The 6004-nt window shown below is 41.0% G+C and overlaps 1 pseudogene; it reads left to right on the top strand.

Moving 5' to 3' along the window:
• The first annotated feature begins 1285 nt into the window (after positions 1-1285).
• LOC123932228 lies at positions 1286-2423 on the top strand (annotated as a pseudogene).
• Positions 2424-6004: the final 3581 nt, after the last annotated feature.

The following is a 6004-nucleotide window of genomic DNA, read 5'->3' as shown; positions in this document are numbered from 1 at the left end:
ACTCATACTATCTGATCCAGCAGTCGTGCTCCTTGGTATTACCCAAAGGTGTTGAAAACTTATGTACACAAAACTCTGCACATGGATAGTTATCGTAGGTTTATTTATAATAGCTAAAACTTGGAAACAAGCAGTACGTGAATTCACCTTCAGTAGGTGGACTGATAATCGAATTGTGGTATATCCAGACAATGGAATGTTATTCAACACTGAAAGGCAATGAGCTGTCAAGCTATGAAAAGAAACACAGGAACCCTGAATACTTCACTGAGTGAAAGAAGCCAATCTGAAAAGTTACATACTGATGATTCCCACATGACATTCTAGAAAAGGTAAAACTGTGGAGATAGTAAAAAGATCAGTGGTTACCAGAGATAGAAGTGGGAGGAGGGATGAAGAGGCAGAGCATAGAAAATTTTTAGGGCAGTGAATAAATTATTCTGTATGATATTATAATGGTAGATACGTGTCATTATACATTTGTCCAAACCCACAGAAGGCAAAACACCAAGAGTGAGCTCTAATGTAAACTCTGGACTTCAGGCGATGATGGTATGTCAGTGTTGGTTCATCTGTTGTTTCAGATGTATCACTCTGGTGCAGGGATGCTGTATGGGTAGGAAGTGGGAGCAGGGTGTGGATGAACTGCTCGTATTTTCCACTCAGCTTTGCTGCGAACCTAAAACTACTCTAGAAGATAGAGTCTCCATAATGAAAAAAAGCTCCTCCGCCCCAATCCCCTCTTTCTACAGGCTCATTCATTAGAATAAACTCATCTTTGGCCACTTCTCATTTCTCTTTTTAGTTACTCTAGTAGTTGTAAGATGCTTATATCTCCATCTCTAACACTTGATTTCTCAGCTTCAGGAAGTTTCTGTTGATGCTGTGCTAAGAAAGATGAGGATTTCAGCTCATGTTTATTATACCCCCCCCACTAATATTGTTGGCTATAATGGTTTTACTAGTAGTTTCCTTTGTAGCTTTTAAACTATATTTTGGTATCTTAATTTTAATGTATTATAGACCTTGGGATAGCAGTGTGTTTGGCTTTCCTTTTCAGTACTTCACCATTGTCATGAAAGCCACCTCAAAGATTATAAGTATGCTGGTAGTGAGGGAGGGATGCAGTAATTCAGGGCGACACTGAGTTAAAAGAAGGAGGGGAGATGGCACTCTTAATCTTAGCAATATCAGTTGGAAAAGATATGAGATGCTCACACATTAAAAAAAATTAAGGATCTTAGCAGTTGGCCCATGCTCAGTGTCTTCCTGCCACTCATTTTTCATGCTCACTGCTGCCACCACCCTCATCACACTGGAAGAGATTTCTGCACTTATCATTGCTGATGGCTCTGGTATATATGCAAGGCAGACTTTGCTGGGGATGATGCTCCCCCTCTCCTGGCCATGTTCCTGTCCATTATCGGATACCCCCTGGACTCCAGGGCATCATGGTGGGCATGGGTCAGAAGACTCCTATGTGGACAGAGGGCCCAGAGATAGCAGGGCATCCTGATCTTCAAGTACCCTATCAAGCCCAGCATCATCAACATCAAGGAGGACATGGAGAAGATCTGGTATCACACCTTCAACAATGAATTGTGCATGGCCCCCAAGGAGTGCTCTGTGCTGCTGACTGAGGCCCCTCTACACACTAAGGCCAACCAAGAAGATGACTCATCATGTTCAAGAGCTTTAACATTCCCGTCATGTATCTGGCCATCCAGGTTGTGCTATCCCTGTACACGTCTGGCCGCACCACTGGTATTGTCGTGGACTCTGGAAACAAGGTAACCCACACTGTGCCCATCTGTATGTGGCACTCCCTGCCCCATGCCATCCTGTGTCTGGACCTGGCTGGCCAGGACCTGAGGGACTACATCTTGAAGTTAGTCACAGAGAACCATTATAGCTTCACCACCACAATTAAGTGGGAAATCATGTGTGACATCACCAAGAAGCTCTGCTAGGTCACCTTGCACTTTGAGCAGTAGATGGCCACTGCAGTGTCCTCCTCATCTCTGGAGAAGAGCTATGAGTTGCTTGATAGTCAGGTGATCACTATTGACCAAAGAGTGGTATTTCTTTCCCGAGACACTCTTCCAGCTCTCCTTTCTGAGTGTGGAGTATTGTGATATCCAGGAGACCATATGGAACTCCATCATGAATTATAACACTGACATCTGAAAGGACCTCTACTCTAAAACAATGCCGTCTTGTGGTACCACCATGTACCCAGGTATCTCAGATAGAATGCAGAAAGGGATCACAATGCTGGAGCTCAGCATGATGAAGATCAAGGTCATTGCTTCTCCTGTAGGGGCTCCATCCTGGCCTCACTGTCCACCTTTCAGAAGGTGTGGATCAGCAAACAGGAGTATGATGAGTCGGGCCCTTCCATTGCCCACCTCAGATGTTTCTAAATTCCCTGCAAGCAGATATGTAGCATTTGCTGCATTAGTTAATTCCTAAGTGTAAATTTGCCCTGGCAAATGCATATACCTCATGCTAGCCTCATAAACTGGAATAACCTTTTGAAAAGAAATTTGTCCTTGGAGCTTGTATCTGATGTCAACACTGGATGATAGAATTGTTGCTGATTTTGACCTTGTGTTCAAATTAACTTTTCCCTTGGTATGTGTTTAATATCCTGTACATACCTTTGATTTAAACCCCCTGTACATGAGGTTCAGTCCCTTCATGGCTAAAGTGAAAACATGTTTATGGAAGAGATATCCATTCATGAGCACCCTCCATAAGGTTGTTGATCTGCGTTGGATATTAATGTGTGAGAGCTGTATATTCCAGGATTTCTCTAGAGGCTGGCAAGATTTTTGAATCAATTGGCATTTTTATGTCTTGCTTGTCTGACAGGGTTAGGAACTCCTAAGCCTTAGTTCTCATTTTCCTTTCTTAGGACCCATTTTCCTTTCTTATCTAGTGTTTTCCTACCAGAACTCTCTGGGTTGTTACTGCCTTGAGTTGGAAAACAGTTTGCATTTACACCTGTAAATTTACTCATCCTTTTAATTTATGTAAAGTTTTTGTACACAATTCTTTAAGAGATGACAGCAAATTTTGTTTTTCTACTGTCATGTGAGAATAAACATTAGGCTTCTAGCAATGTGTCATTGTGTGAGGAAAATAAAGCACTATACTAAACTGGAAAAAAATCATCAGATAGCTTCCTTTGCTTCTTGTTCGAACCTTCCACTTTCATAAGAAATGTGAGGACATGAGGTATCCAAAAGAATATTATTTTTTTTTCCATTTTATTTATTTTTTCAGTGTAACAGTATTCATTCTTTTTGCACAACACCCAGTGCTCCATGCAAAACGTGCCCTCCCCATCACCCACCACCTGTTCCCCCAACCTCCCACCCCTGACCCTTCAAAACCCTCAGGTTGTTTTTCAGAGTCCATAGTCTCTTATGGTTCGCCTCCCCTCCCCAATGTCCATAGCCCGCTCCCCCTCTCCCAATCCCACCTCCCCCCAGCAACCCCCAGTTTGTTTTGTGAGATTAAGAGTCATTTATGGTTTGTCTCCCTCCCAATCCCATCTTGTTTCATTTATTCTTCTCCTATCCCCCTACCCCCCCATGTTGCTTCTCCATGTCCTCATATCAGGGAGATCATATGATAGTTGTCTTTCTCCGATTGACTTATTTCACTAAGCATGATACGCTCTAGTTCCATCCACGTTGTCGCAAATGGCAAGATTTCATTTCTTTTGATGGCTGCATAGTATTCCATTGTGTATATATACCACATCTTCTTGATCCATTCATCTGTTGATGGACATCTAGGTTCTTTCCATAGTCTGGCTATTGTAGACATTGCTGCTATAAACATTCGGGTACACGTGCCCCTTCGGATCACTATGTTTGTATCTTTAGGGTAAATACCCAGTAGTGCAATTGCTGGGTCATAGGGTAGTTCTATTTTCAACATTTTGAGGAACCTCCATGCTGTTTTCCAGAGTGGTTGGACCAGCTTGCATTCCCACCAACAGTGGAGGAGGGTTCCCCTTTCTCCACATCCTCTCCAGCATCTGTCATTTCCTGACTTGTTAATTTTAGCCATTCTGACTGGTGTGAGGTGATATCTCATTGTGGTTTTGATTTGTATTTCCCTGATGCCGAGTGACGTGGAGCACTTTTTCATGTGTCTGTTGGCCATCTGGATGTCTTCTTTGCAGAAATGTCTGTTCATGTCCTCTGCCCATTTCTTGATTGGATTGTTTGTTCTTTGGGTGTTGAGTTTGCTAAGTTCCTTATAGATTTTGGATACTAGCCCTTTATCTGATATGTCGTTTGCAAATATCTTCTCCCATTCTGTCAGCTGTCTTTTGGTTTTGTTAACTGTTTCCTTTGCTGTGCAAAAGCTTTTGATCTTGATGAAATAGGATTCAACAGTACATTAAAAGGATTATTCACCACGATCAAGTGGGATTTATTCCAGGGCTGCAGGGTTGGTTCAACATCCGCAAATCAATCAATGTGATAGAACACATTAATAAAAGAAAGAACAAGAACCATATGATACTCTCAATAGATGCTGAAAAAGCATTTGACAAAGTACAGCATCCCTTCCTGATCAAAACTCTTCAAAGTGTAGGGATAGAGGGCACATACCTCAATATTATCAAAGCCATCTATGAAAAACCCACCGCAAATATCATTCTCAATGGAGAAAAACTGAAAGCTTTTCCATTAAGGTCAGGAACACGGCAGGGATGTCCATTATCACCACTGCTATTCAACATAGTATTAGAAGTCCTAGCCTCAGCAATCAGACAACAAAAAGAAATTAAAGGCATCCAAATTGGTAAAGAAGAAGTCAAACTATCACTCTTCGCAGATGATATGATACTATATGTGGAAAACCCAAAAGACTCCACTCCAAAACTGCTAGAACTTGTACAGGAATTCAGTAAAGTGTCAGGATATAAAATCAATGCACAGAAATCAGTTGCATTTCTGTACACCAACAACAAGACTGAAGAAAGAGAAATTAAGGAGTCAATCCCATTCACAATTGTACCCAAAACTATAAGATACCTAGGAATAAACCTAACCAAAGAGACTAAGAATCTATACACAGAAAATTATAAAGTACTCATGAAAGAAATTGAGGAAGACACAAAAAAATGGAAAAATGTTCCATGCTCCTGGATTGGAAGAATAAATATTGTGAAAATGTCCATGCTACCTAAAGCAATCTACACATTTAATGTAATCCCTATCAAAATACCATCCATTTTTTTCAAAGAAATGGAACAAATAATCCTAAAATTTATATGGAACCAGAAAAGACCTCGAATAGCCAAAGGAATATTGAAGAACAAAGCCAAAGTTGGTGGTATCACAATTCCGGACTTCAAGCTCTATTACAAAGCTGTCATCATCAAGACAGCATGGTACTGGCACAAAAACAGACACATAGATCAGTGGAACAGAATAGAGAGCCCAGAAATCGACCCTCAACTCTATGGCCAACTCATCTTCGACAAAGCAGGAAAGAATGTCCAATGGAAAAAAGACAGCCTCTTCAATAAATGGTGCTGGGAAAATTGGACAGCCACATGCAGAAAAATGAAATTGAACCACTTCCTTACACCACACACGAAAATAGACTCCAAATGGATGAAGGACCTCAATGTGAGAAAGGAATCCATCAAAATCCTTGAGGAGAATGCAGGCAGCAACCTCTTCGACCTCAGCCGCAGCAACATCTTCCTAGGAACAATGGCAAAGGCAAGGGAAGCAAGGCCAAAAGAATATTATAAAGCATTTTTCCTAATTATAGTTTTAGGATTTGAATATTTTCTGTAGAGTTGTATAATAGTTAATTTAGCCATTTACTAATTGGTTATCCTTGAGAGCTTTTTTGGAGGCCCTATTTTCTTCTTTCTTAGTACATTTTCCCTCACTGATCTTACCTGCCGTATTAATGATTCACAAATCTGCATCTCCTGTGTAGTCTATTATTACTCTCCTTGAAC

The sequence above is a fragment of the Meles meles genome, chromosome 20 (genome assembly GCF_922984935.1).
Source record: "Meles meles chromosome 20, mMelMel3.1 paternal haplotype, whole genome shotgun sequence".
Lineage (NCBI taxonomy): Eukaryota > Metazoa > Chordata > Mammalia > Carnivora > Mustelidae > Meles > Meles meles.
This window is presented reverse-complemented; position numbering and strand designations above follow the sequence as displayed.